This window comes from Protopterus annectens, chromosome 2.part0 (genome assembly GCF_019279795.1).
Source record: "Protopterus annectens isolate FY-2018-M chromosome 2.part0, PAN1.0, whole genome shotgun sequence".
Taxonomy (NCBI): domain Eukaryota; kingdom Metazoa; phylum Chordata; order Ceratodontiformes; family Protopteridae; genus Protopterus; species Protopterus annectens.
Genome location: NC_056728.1, coordinates 134444484 through 134459224, shown reverse-complemented (window position 1 = coordinate 134459224; position 14741 = coordinate 134444484). Strand labels below are relative to the sequence as shown.

General features: G+C 39.4%; 1 protein-coding gene across 1 annotated transcript in view; it reads right to left on the bottom strand.

Annotated features, from left to right (window-relative positions):
- The window catches only part of HECW2 (HECT, C2 and WW domain containing E3 ubiquitin protein ligase 2), a 2117141-nt gene that overhangs the window by 1514723 nt on the left and 587677 nt on the right, over nucleotides 1-14741 (bottom strand). The gene's annotated exons all lie outside the window — the stretch shown is intronic.

The following is a 14741-nucleotide window of genomic DNA, read 5'->3' as shown; positions in this document are numbered from 1 at the left end:
ATTCCCCATTGCAAAATTACTAGCTTATAATTTTTTAATGTAGCATAGGCAATTTATTCTTCAAGGGCAACAGGCACTTTATTTGTAGATGAAATATAAAGTTGTTTGCTAGCAGCAACCTCTTCATTAATTACAGATCCCTTTAATGTGGAATTATTTAAATGACTTACTTCTGCAGAGATTTTGCATATTTACTGATATTGATGGATTGTAATGACAGAAGTTTGATTGGCCTTTTATGGTTGAAATTTTCTGAAGTGGGTGGTTTTGTCATTATTGGTTCATACATTTTGTTTCATTGCTCACTAGAAGACTGCTTTAAACTACAAATTTAAAACACATTCTAACAAGTGGTGCTGTGTTAAACAAGGAATATAATTTAATACAATCAGGAAGGTGAATCAAAAAACGTATACATGTACACTTCATCACAGGATGCAGAAATCAAAATAGGGGAAGAGACCAGTCACCAATGGTGACCCCAGGATTCGGTGCTGAGACTTTTTCTATTTGGCAAATACATCTCAAAAGTAAAAGGAAATACCAAACGGCTTTGGCTGACTAAGTTTGAGATGACTGAAAGCTAGGAGCAGTTGTTGAATCCCCAAATGACTTAACCATCATGCAGGAAGGTTTGTCCCAAACAATAACTGGTGCCAGAATCATGAATTGAAACTAAACTCCAAGAAATACATTATTGTAATCTTTGGGAAGTCATCTACTCCAGGGAATGGCCAAACTGACAATGCGCCCTAAGAACTGACCCAGTTGTTTGGCATTTGGGAACTTGTGTGTACAGTGACCTATCTTTTGACCAACATGTGCCCAGAGTCATAAGAAAGTCTTTCTATATTGCACAGCTTATATACAAATTGATTGTGACTAGATCTACAGATGTTATTGTCCCCCTTTACAAAGCCCTCATTAGGGCAATCATTTTGTATAATGCCAACTTTGGCATGTATCTGTTCAGATCCATGCAACAATTGGAATACCCACACAGATACCTTACTAAAAGGATAGAAGTCCTAAACAGTAGGTCTTGCATGGACCACCTCAATGATTTATCACTATACTCACTAACCTACAGAGTGCTTAGAGGTGAGTTGTCTGGCATACAAGGCATCCTCTGACCTACTACAGATGGACCTACTGAATATCAGCAAGTCAAATGGCATCAGAAATACTCAGTCCAGGTATCTAAACTGAATGTTGTGGCGAGATGGATATATATATATCCAGAACAGACTATCCAGTCAAGTAAAACAAAGCTTATCACTGTCTATATTCAAATGCAACTCTGATCTAAGAATGGGTAATAAAAAATGTACTCCTGAATTACCCCTTGTGCCACTAATGGATAGAGGCAGTTCCTAAATGCTGCATCCCTTACATGGGTCCCCTTAAATTATCTACAGTGTGATCACATGTATTCTCACTAGGGCTAATATACAATAATCAGCCATGAGATAGGTAAAAAACAATCAGGAAATGTTAATTCAAACACCAAAATGGAAACTGGCTAAGCTTAAAATGTCCTCCAAGTGAACCTATTTTGTGGTAGTAAATAGTTTTAAATAATTGCCCTTTTTAAATCACTAAGTGCCCCTGTCAGCCCCCCCCCCCCCTGTCTTCAACAGCTTGCGGCACCTCTGCTGCAGGATCTGATTTGGGATTAGAAAACAGATATTTATGTCTTGAGGTGCTATATATAACCTATCAGACTTTTTGGAAGCAGGAGGCTGATGGTCAGGCATACAGCAAACTGTTAAGAAAACCTCATCTAAAGCTACTAAAAACAGGACAGCTACAGGCTGAGAAAAATCTACTTGTAACAATTCAAACACTTAATGCTGGAAGACAGGGATTTTGTTCTATTCCCACTGAAATACATTTTTCACTTTAGCTATAGTCTCTGAAAAATGTGAAGAAACACTTTCCTCAGAATCAGAATCTTCAGTTAATTCTCTTCAAACTGAAGATTACATAAAGAAAAACACAAAACATTCCTCTTCGTTTTACTGATCTTCTGACTGGAAATCGGTGATAGAATGTGAGGGAAATATTTTTCTGTTCCTTTTTGGAGTCAGTGAAAAAATAGGATTTAAAACATTAAAAGCAGAAAGTAGTCCATCAGCAAATCCCAGCAAAACTTCTCCTTCCATAGTTAAAGAAACAGGGAAAGAGACATGTTTATCTTTCCTGGTAGACCCCCCCCCCTAGAAAAAGTCCAACCCATGTCAGGGGTTCTAGGTAGAGAATCAGGCACCTTTCACCTGCTTCTTCCCCCAGAGACTAACGTGAGTGGCTCTCCTTGGCCTAGTGAGGACAACACCACAGCCACAGGCAATGTGCCTATCTCTCAGTAACTACTAGCTTTTGAGAGAGCAACACCAGAGGGAGCGAGGTCAGTGGTCAAAGGAACCAGACGTTTGAAGGACAAGCAGTACAGGCAGGGGAATTCATAGAAAGCATATGGCCATTCACTCTGCAATCCCAAAGGGCAATGGAACAACAACCCACAACATGGACATGGAGGTGTTAGAGACACAAAATTATCTTATGGACAGTATAAGCACAGGCACATGCTGTATTGTTTCTAATGCTACTGGTGACTTTAATATTTATAATTTATCTTCATCTGTTGTTAACGAAGAGCATGCAAATTTATTTGCAAAAGGTTTCACATTTGCTATTTCTAAAAGAGCTCAGATGGCAGATGTGCTGATTTTTTTGAAATTATACACGAGAAAACAATTTGCAGATTCTGATGGGTGGCAGCAGCACTACACACTGTGGTCTAAGAGCACCTAGTACATTTAATTCCCCACCACCCTATGTTAAGTGCATATGAAAACGTTTGTGACATGGACAACACAGAGATTAATGCAGCAAAAACACATATTGTATATAACATTTCTAAGTATGAACTACAAAGTATTAAAACTTAAAAAAAAAACACAATGTCTGGATCATGAAACTGGATGGGGGGTAGTGTTGATGGATAATGTTCCATATGTTGCCAAATGTACAACATCCTGTTGGATGATTCTTATGCCCAGGTTTCAAAAAACAAGGTTAACATAGTGTATGTAAAATCTATGCACTTTTGTACGATATGCTAATGCAAGGGCAGACTGACAAAGAAGAGTATCATTATTTTGTGTGCAAGATCCACTAGTGCCTACCATCTTCAGTGTTCCCAAGATCCACATGAACATCATGGATCCTCCTATGTGCCCTATAGTGGATGCTAGATATTCGATTACTGCACCACTTGCTAAATTTTTGGACTTTCACTTGAAAGGAATGTTACAAAAAGTGTCATGCTCAGTTAAAGATTCTTGAGATTTTCTAGAACGATAACATTTTAGTTTATGTGCTCTATGAAGTTGCTGCTTCCACTTTTTCTGTAGTTGATGAAGTTTTTGTGTTTTCTTTTCTTAACGGAACCAGGCCTGGTCATAGTAGAGTTGTACATCATCCCTCAGGCAGAGAGGGAGCCAGCCTGACAACCAAGGACTCCTAAGTTTCATCTTCTTGTCGATGGGAGAAGGAGGAACACAGGAGACTGACAATTGCTCCAATGCTAAGCTAAGAAAGGAGCTTAAAAAGAGGTTTGTGGAGCCTGCGAGAGTTGGTAAACCTACTGACAAAAAAACGAATAGATCTGAGGTAAAAATCTCAAAAGCATAATACCCCGCCCCTCATATATATTTTCATGAACATGTAAAAAAGATTTTTAAACATTTTTTTCACACAAGCATTCTCCTAGTAAAAAGCTGTTTACCAGACAGGACTGTCCATAAAAAATACATTTCCTACCGTTAAATATTTCCACAGGAAAAAAGTAGTAGTAAAGTAGTAATTTAACTTCCCAGCCTTGAAGGATTTCTGGTCAATATGTCCAGCCTTGAAGGATCACTAGCCAACCATCAAGTCCACTTAGGCCATACAGGAAGCGAATTTTGGAAGCTAGAAAGTACTGAAGCTTTTGCCACCCTAACCGCTGCTTTAATGCAGCTCTCTTTGAGCACCACTGTGATGAGAGTGAATGGAAGATGCCCTAAAGCTTTGAAGCTGGCTGGTGGTCATGTCATTGGCAGGATATACTCCGTACAGTTTAAGCTACTACAAGAGTGATCTAAATGTTGAACATTGTCATCTGTGAAAGATTGCTGGTTTTGTCTTATGCTTGATCGAGTCAGAGTTAATAACTTTTTTCCTCCATGTGCAATCCAGAAGTGAGTGTATACAAAGCTTGGGAGTGTGGGGATTTTACCACAAGTCAACAGTAATTGATGCTTCCCCATAAAAAATGTTGCAATCTTGGGAATATCGATCTTCTTATTTGTGATCATCCAAGGTTCATAGATTAGTACTAGGCTAACTGCCCTTGTGTGCCATTTTCAGCCTAGCTAATTACCTCATGTGAGAGTCATACTCTGCACCTTATGTTTTTAAGGTAAACACTTTAACCATTACGCCAACCTCCCTCTTAGATGTTTTTCTAAAAAATCATACCACTATGCAAAATAAACATGCGTGTGTGTATGTTTGTAAGCATGTATATATAGTATATATATATTTATATATATATATATATATATATATATATATATATATATATATATATACACACACACACACACACATATACACATACACGGGCGTACACACACACACACACACACACACACACACACACACACACACACACACACACACACACACACACACACGTGCAAAAATGCATATATATAGCCAATAGAAATAACACTTCCTGCACTGTTACAGATGTTAAATAAAATTAAAATACTATTTGTTGCAACTCACAAACGGCCTTTTATGTGGGTCCAGTGGAAGAAAGGGTTCAAATTTCCACCATTTTCCAAGCTCCCCACAAATCCAGAAATAGCATTAACATGGGTCCAAAAGTGGAGTACATCTTCTACAGTATATTCAGTTAGATGCACTTGAGTACTTAGTGTTTGACGGCAACTGCTTCAACCACTTTGAGATCAATCACTTACATGCAACCCATAAGAATAAATTTCCACATCTTGGCTACCCCAGGAATTAAACACACTTCATCTAATTTTGGTACAATGCTCCAGTGGTTCCAGCCATTCTTAGAGTGATTAGGGCTGACACTCACAGAGCAAGCTCCATGGATACATGCTTTGAATTTTGGTTTACTCGCAAAGATCAAGCAATGGCATTAAGTTATTAAGGCAGATGAAAAATCATGAGATACCCAAGCAAATCAAGGAAATTAAACAACAGAAGGAGTGGAAACTGTCCTAGATGACAATTAGAATATAACACAATACAAAACAATATAACAAACTTCAAGCATAGGCCAAAGGCCCAAACCGCTTGCTAATGCTGATAACAATACTTGCCAAAACGGATGTCCAAGAATTTTTTTTAATACCTATGAAGACTGTCCACCAACGGTACATTAACAACTTTTTCTGTAAACTGTTGCAATACAAGCCATGAACCTAGTTTTGTATTAATTCAACAAGAAAGGAAAATTCTAACCCCTGACTGGAGATTGTACCAACCCTCCCACTCAAATTCCATGCAGTTATCACTGCTACTGGACCAATAAGAAGTCTCTGGACAGTTATGTACTTAGTTTTCCTAAAAGTGTTTTTTTCCTTTCATCTAGGAGCATGGTAGACCAAAGGATAGTTACCACCGATTTCAAGGATGCACCAGTGAGTCCAATGTTAGCCAGCACTGACCTTTGCAGAACTAGCTGCTCTTGGTCCCTACACTGTGCAAATAATGCATGATATTTTACAAGGCATGAAGGTGTCGCATATCATGATGCAAGCCATGCCACTCTCGCCATCTCCACACTGGTGTGAGCAGCAGCAGTTTGTGCCTGGTTCACTGACTTATACATCTGCTGATTAATGTAAAGTACTGCACCCAGGTCAGGAACAGTCATGGTGGTGTCAGAAACCACCATGCTACTGCCTGGTGGGGTGTAAGTACACACCAGAGGCAGTGTGGATCACAGATGCCACCTTGGAGGGGACTACTGAGTATCATGTGAATATTGTCCTCACTATGAGACTATGAGACATAAAGTGTCTTGCTGACATCAGGCATGTTATGCTGGACCCTCCACCAGTAGAACCCATGAAAGCATAAACACGATACTTGTGGTAGTGCCAAAATAAATGTCAACCCCCCTCCCCCCATGGCAGGCATACTTGTAGATGACACAGTCTGAGAACAGCACATGGACACACACACACACACACACACACACACACACACACACACACACACACACACACACACACACACCTCAGTGTCCAAGATGTCATAGCTGTATGCTGGAGGTACCTTGAAGACAAATATGCAGAAGTCTCTTACCGAATGATGCAGTTCACTGTATAATAGGGCAGTTTAAAAGCTATTATTAACCTGCTGCATCCCCTACAGACACTCATGCTGTCAACACCAACCCAGCTCCCACATCCAAGCCACCACTGGAAATGAAAGTCGGCTCCCCTTGGAAAACCAGGAACTCTTCCACCTCTGTCAGATATTTTTGTTGACCACATCCCTAGCAATGTCCCATGCCTTGTGCTTTACATTTATTACAATATCAATCACCCTTCTACAAACTTAATGCATATCCCTCTTATGAATAACCACAGAACTGATACCCTGTACCAGTCCCTGACATACACTACCCTGTACATCCTGTCAATGACAACCCCAGCAATGGTACCCTGTACCACTCCCTGACACTCACTACCCTGAACAACCTATTAATGAAAACCACAACACTGATATCTTGTACCACTCCCTCTCACACGCTATCCTGAACACTCTTGTATGCGTTACATTTGACCGGTATGCACATGCCAAGTGTGTGGGGACAGCCTGCAGTAACACCTTACTTTCCTGGGTTGTGAACTTTTCCAAACATTGCCTTTCTCATGGTCCCATGATAAGATGTGTGTGACTGTGGGCTGCACTTCAGTCAGAGTGCATGTGTGTGTGTGTGTCTGTGTGTGTGTCTGTGTGTGTGTCTGTGTGTGTGTGTGTGTGTGTGTGTGTGTGTGTGTGTGTGTGTGTGTGTGTGTGTGTGTGTGTGTGTGTGTGTGTGTGTGTGTGTGTGCGCGCGCATGTGTTGATTGTCTTTGGATGTCTCATGTGTGTGTGTGTGTGTGTGTGTGTGTGTGTGTGTGTGTGTGTGTGTGTGTGTGTGTGTGTGTGTGTGTGTATACCACCCTTTTCCCCATACAGTGGCCACTTATCTATCCTTGGTGTGTTGTGACCATTTCCCCTTTTCTACACAAACTGCAGCTAACCATCATGATGCCTTTTCCTGCAGAAGATCCCCTGTACTAATCTATACACCTTGTCATGCCTATGTAGTTGAACCATCATGTCCTGTATGTCATGTCTTGCTCAGTGTGTGCACTCTCCAACTCTAGTTGGACATTACAAATATCAAGCCATTATGTCATATTCCTACACCAAGATACACAACCTTATCTATGTCTCTGTTGCTGCCATCCTCCATGGAGCTGCAGTGCAGTGCATGGTGTACATTTCAAGGGGTCTTGTTTTCCTTCATCATGCCTATTTCAAAGTCCAGTGTCTTAACTCAATAATCTCTGGATTCCACAGCTGCTTGTCTTATAGCAGTCCCTTGCAGTATGGTGTTCCTGTTTTACATTGCTTTACTGTGAGCTTCTTAGTCCAGCAGTTATATTAATTAGGGAATTTAATGTAGCTGCCTATGAAGTGCAACCTTAATGTAACATACTATCCACATTAAATGGTGCTAGCCTGCTCATCACATGGCTGGATATACATGGGGACACTATACAGATGCATTTGGGAGTGCCTCATTGTTGAATTATGATGCATGTCATGTGATACCTGAATGTGCAGCTAAATGTATAGGTCAATTATCTTTTTACTAAAGCAGAACGGAGTGAGTAGCCATTGCTGTTTGAGTTGCTAGAAACAGCAGGGCTCCAGTTTAGACTCTGAGAGAGAGAGCAAGATTTTCTTGCTCTTTCAGCTCAGAAACTTTTAGGAGTGGCTGCTGGTTGCATATGATGGCCCTGTGTACAAGAAGAATGCCCAGCGTGAGGCAAAGCATTTTTGAGTTATTTTTTAATCTTCTTTTCACAGGTCCAGCACAGTAATCAGTTCTTTCTCCTTTGACTTAAAGCAGCAAGCTAACATGCTTTATATGCTGTCCAGTCCTTTCACTCCTCAAGTGTCCATCCTTTTTCTGTGACCATTCACTTCTGCCACCACCACTACCACTATCTGTCTGTCTGTGAATGACTGGGTTTTTATGCTTATCTGTTCATGTAACATTGTTTTCTCTCTCTATGGAAGTTGCAGGAAGGAAGAGCATGTGTCCCTTCAATGTGGTGTGTATAATGTGCACTTCCATACTTTTAAAGTTGTAATTTTATGTGTAACTTACATGTGTGTGAACTGATGTGTTTTCTTTGTTTGCCACCTTCTTCTGCAGGTCCAGTTTGAGATAGAAGAGGAGTGGTTTCAATCATCGCAGCATGTGCTGACTATTGTCCTTGGTGTTGAGCACTACCAGTCAAAAGGCCTGTAGACAACTTAGGCAGGCCACGTGTGACCTCCAGGGACACTAATTATGAGAGGAGCAAAGGCTCCACTTCTGACACTGGACGAGAGGGATACTTTGTGGTCTCCCACTAGCAACTCCTTAGGCTATAGTTGTCTGAAATGTGCTGACTGATTGATGTCCACTTCTCTACCATGGAGTACCTCTTGCTACAGTTAGTCAAGTCACATGAATGGCAAGCACCAACCATTGGTTCGATGGAGGCACAGCCATTGAGGTGATTTATGTCTGTATGGTTAGTGTCCTCCATGGGCCCTGCCCTATTCCCCAACAATGCGTTTCCCTGCTTTTGTTTCATTGCCTATACCTTATATGTTGTCCAAGCTTTTCCTACATAAAGTCTTCACCCACACCTTTCTGCCACCACCACCATTGTCTATCTATGACTGGGTTTTTATGCTTATCTGTCTTTGCAACTTTGCCTTCTCTCTCTGTCCCTCTCACACCATTTTCCATTAACTGCCACAGCTACTCGACATCTTTTGATATGAATACATGGCTACGTTTCCACCAAAAACAATAAATCTTTCTTTCCCCAACCTGTCATTTTTTATGGTTGCACCCATGTGTTTTCCTCTGGTTGCTATTTCCTCTTTTCTAACTTCCCTGTCTGCCCCATTCATCCTCAGTAATATGATGAAGATGGCTCATAATTTACATTTCTGGTTTCCCTTGGACTGTCTGCCACTGCAAATGATAGTGATGTGGTACTTCCTTGGGTGTGTGAGCATGCCTAGCCTAGGACACGACTGCCTCATTTTCCTGTGAAGTCAAAACCCCAATCCTATACACTTTGATAGTACATCTTCTCCACTGAAACTGCCTGAAGTTACTTGTCCTTCTAACACAGCTCCACTAATTTACAATTCTTTGTTTCAGTGTACTGGTGCTGTGCAAGCCCTGATACATATTTCAGTACCCCCAGGTCATGTTTCACTACAGGATGCTTGACTTAGTACTGCACAAGCATGAAGCACTTGTCTGTGAATGCCAGCCAGTGGTAAAAGCAGGACTTTCCACAAGAAACAAGAAGAGTCCACATTATTACATATTAAAACAATGAAATCTTCAATACACAGCTATTTTACCATGCAGCCCTCCGACATCTTTAAGAAAATGTGATCTTTTTTGTGTTGCATCCAATATATCAACAAAAAATACAGTAGTACAAGCAGCTACACTTCACAGACAGGAGATGATGCATTAAAGATTTAACACCTTTTATCTTCCACATTGAAGACTGATTTACAACACAGGCAAGAAAGATTCAAGTAGTTGCCTGTGGCTTTACGGAAATCCATGTATTTTTAGCAGACGGATTACAAGAAACTATCAATGTGTACATAAATGAGATAACAGATAATTTGAGTTTGGGGAGATACACAATTCATTACTCAGAAAAACATGAACTGTCTAGCATAAAGTATGAGATACTGAAAAGCAAACCTTTGACTGAAATGGATTTACCATTAGATAAAGCTGTGCATATATTTAGAGCAAAAGAGATAAATATACAAATGAAACAGCTTGCAAAGGAAATGGAGGTTAACAAAATTAAAACTGAAAAAAAGTTAAAATAATGCTATTAACTATAATAACCTGAGGGAGTACAAACACTGCATGGACCTAAGAGGTGCAACAGGAAACCAATAAATGATTGTCCAGTTAAAAATAAGAGTAAATCAGCTCAGCAGGTGCCTTGTTGCTAAAAATGTGGTTAAAAACATCAGGTCAAAGTCTATCTATCAATGCCATAACTACACAAAAGCACATGAATGTTGCAAGCAAATTAACAACTGGACTGAGACACTGTGCAAAAAAATGAAGCTGAAGCTTGACCATGTGTAATGCCTCAACAACAGCACAGTTACTGTAACTAAACCAGACTAGATTAGAATCTGCCTAAATCTGCAAAAATTCAACAAAGCAATTTTTAAGGGAACATCATCCCCTGAAGACTACTGAGGAAATGTTGTCCGCATTGTCTAGAGCTAAGTATTTCACAATTCTACTTCTTAACTATTTTTTTCTTGCAAATCAAGCTTAATCTCTACAGTTCAAATTTACATACATATATTCAACACATGATTAGAGGGATATGTATTTCTGAGAATGCCATTTGGTATTTCATCTTCACCTATATTCTCCAGAGGATAGTTATGCAGATTATATAGGGTCTGTAAGGTGTTACGACCATTATGGATGATACATTGGTTGGGAGTAAGATCAAACTATAACATGATAAAAGATTTTAGAAAATTATTAGAATGACAGACAAAACAATTTTAAGTTTAATAACAAAAAGTGTCAAATGCATATAAGCAATATCAGATACATGGGACATGTCTTGAAACAAGAGAATGTGTAACCAGATCAAAATAAAGTAACAGCAGCAGTCCAAATGGGATACTGACTAATACAGAACACTGATAAGATTTCCTAGCATTGTCTATGCTTTTCAGTAAAATGCTTGCGAAAAACAGACAGCATTAGCAGCAGAAACAAGAAATACTAAATAGAATGGTTACCTGTCTAAAGAATCGCCAGCTCTTACATACTGTGATGTGACAAATCCACTTACACTGTTGGTGGACATCAGTCATTCTGCTATAGAAGCAGTACTACTGTAAGATGGTCAACCAATTGGCTATTGTTCCACACCACTGTGAAAGACATAGGCAAGGCTTGCTCAAATTGAGAAGAAACTTCTCAATATTGCACAGGTTATAGACAAAGGGATTGTGTTTATATCTAGGGATGTCATTGCCTCCTTTACTCAGCCATCAATAGGCCAGTCATTGAATAAAATTGCCCTCTTTAGCTTGTATCTGTCCAGACTAATGCAACAAATGGAACACCCGCAGAGATACTTTATTAAAGGGATACAAGGCCCTAAACAACATTGCCTAGATGGACTGACTCAAAGCTCTGTCAGTCTACTCAGTATCCTACCAACTGCTAAGAGGTGACCTGTGTCTGGCATACACGACATCCTCTGACACAATACTGACAGACTTACTGCACATCAGCGAGTTAAATGCCATCAACAATACTCGGTCTAGGGAGCTAAACCTGTTCTGCAACATCAACAGAATGGTTTGGAGGGACAGTTACATCTCACAAAGAATACCACTGTCCTGGATCAGTCTCCCAATCCATATGAAACAAAGTTCATCAATGCCCATATTCAATCACAACTTGGATCTATGCATGAGAAACTGAATATTTACCCAAGACTACTGAACAGAGGCAGCTCCTAAATGCTTTATCCCATGCATGGGTCCCCTCAAATTATTTATGGTGTCATCCCAGTTATTCTTATTATGGCTAATATATAATTATCGACCAAGGGATGGATAAAACAAATCACTTACCAAATAGGATAGGGTAATTTGAGCACAAAAAGGGAAACTGGCTAAGCTTAAAACTACCTGTGAGGGCTGCTACCTTGTACTTATGAACCTATGAACTTCTGGCCACAGTGTATGGTTGTGAAACGTTCTATGAATATGTGTGTGGGAGACAAGTCTCTGGAGAGAAAGAACATAAGCCGTTGTACAGTATTCTTCTAAAACCGCTATATAAAATTATATATTAACCCTACAGAAGTAAGACTTGAAAATTTATACAAATTAGGAAGAGAGGTGTATATGGCAGATGCACTCAGTTGTGCTTATTAAAGAGAGTCTGGAGGAAATACTCAATTAACATCGAGCAGTGATGTCTACAATCCTAATCAACATTTTTCAGATGTAAGAGTTTTAAAAAAGTGCAAAGAAACCGATATAAAATGCAGTTGTAAGTATATGGAAAGGGAATGAGATACCACGTTTTGGCCAAGAGTGTCTCAAAAATTACAGACAGCAGTCATTTTCATGTGTGCAACATATTTCACAAGAATAACATTAAAGACAAAATGATACCACATGAAATTACGGAAAGAACATTGAGCAGACTTGCTACTTATTCTATTCAATTTAGTAGCTAACACTATCTGATCTCTACGTGGATTAGTATTTACAGCATCTTTCAACCTCCTACTGCAAGAATCAGTGCCACAGCCAAAAACAATGGGGAGGCAAGGCCACAAATAGGGACAGATTTCAAAAACTGCCACTATAAACTTAGAAAGTTGGTAGAATGACAGGGTTTACATTGTGTGTATTTTCTGAAGGTTATTAACTCTGAAACTCACATTTATGTCAGTATTTAGTGATTTCAGTACACAATGATTTGCCAAAAAACCACACATTTTATAAAGTACAAATTAAAAATTAAGAATCAAAAATCTGTATATTCTATGGAATTCTGGACATGGGAGAAGTACTCATAGGTAATTAAAATGAGAGATTCATCATCAAATTCTGATATATTTTTGCTCAAGGCAGTATTTTTCAGATAAGGAATTTCTGAAATCTTTATCTTAGATAATCGTCCTCAGCTCATTGGCCAAGAATTCCAAATTTTCTGAAGAATGTTAATTTAAGAGCATAACTACCACTCTGAGATACTTACCATTCAGTTGGCATCACAAAATTACAATGCAAATTGTAATCACTGTAACAACAGAATGTACTGCTAATGCAAAGTAAGACTGTTACTTAGGTCTGCTGAAGTATCAAAATGCTCCTGTCCAACTTATTCACCTATATTACTCATACATGCTAATGGGAAGACGATGAATAACTAAGTTACCAGACTTCAGTGTTAATACAACCACAACCAGAAGTTATACCACCTGTAAAAGGTAAGGTTTGACAAGAACATGTGACCAGAGAAGCAAAGCAGCTGGTACAGTTACAGAATAGAGACAATATTCATGAACTACAGGACTTTTTTGAGGGAGAAATTATCTAGAAAAGTCTCAGCAAAGCTTACCAGAGCCTGGTGCAATGTAAATTTCTCATCTGTAATACTTCTGATTGCAAATAAATGAGAACTTTTACACTCCTTAAGAACCTTCCATTTCTTTGTTCTGGTTCACAGTCTGATACTGCCTCTTTGATTTTATTCTGACTTGTTTGACTTGCTATTGGCAAACCATGTAGCATGGCCACCATGTAAGATGCAAGTACATAAGCCCTCTAAATTACTTTGGGAATCTAATTAGGTCAACAACTTTAGTTCTGTACACAGTCTCTCCAACTGCAAAATGTAGCTTGGCATTTTATGCCAAAATCTGCTTCTAAACCCCCCTTTTTTGGACTGTGTTACTTTAAGTTCAGATTAAAAAAAAAAAGACAACCAAAGGTGGACATCACCTTTCATGTCATAATCAGTTCTAACACAGACAAAAAAGTTATAATTTGAGAGATTTATGTTTGTTTGCATATTAGTTAACCAGGCTAGAACACTGGTCCAAGTGGATATTTTTTCAGGTCTACCCTTGTGTTACAAGATATCACTACTACTGCATAGCTAAATAGTGTTAAGCAGCTAAGTAGAAATTTGGAGATGCGCAAGAGCTGCATGGAGCAAAAGCTCATTAGCATCTCATTTACATATCTCTGAATTGAGGGTAAAACAACCGTGCTAGTGTTACCATACTAACTAGGCAAAGTTTTTGCACAGTCCTCAACAGACATTTATGTGTGCCCCCCAACACACAAACACACACACACAAATTCCAACCCGACAAAATGCACACTCATAGACCACCCAAGTCACATGCACGCACACACGCACACACACACACACACACACACACACACACACACACACACACACACACACACACACACACACTCACCAAGATTATCCCAGTCATGCCTCTACTTACTGACACACACAATCACACACAAACTCACACAGAGCATCATAGGACTTACCTACAGTGCTAACATCCCTGCTCCTGCCACAGATAGCAGTGGGCATACATCATTTATTATTTAAAGACAGAGTACATTCCCATGGCTTTGGTCAAAAATAGTGCAAAAGAGTTTGTTTGTGAATCACTCTACTGTGTTATCTTGATCCCAGTGTAAGGGGCACACATATGGCTATTTTGCCACAGCCATTCTCCCCCAACTGCAGTATTTGCATAAGGCATTGTCTGGTATTAATGTTACCTACCTGTGATTGT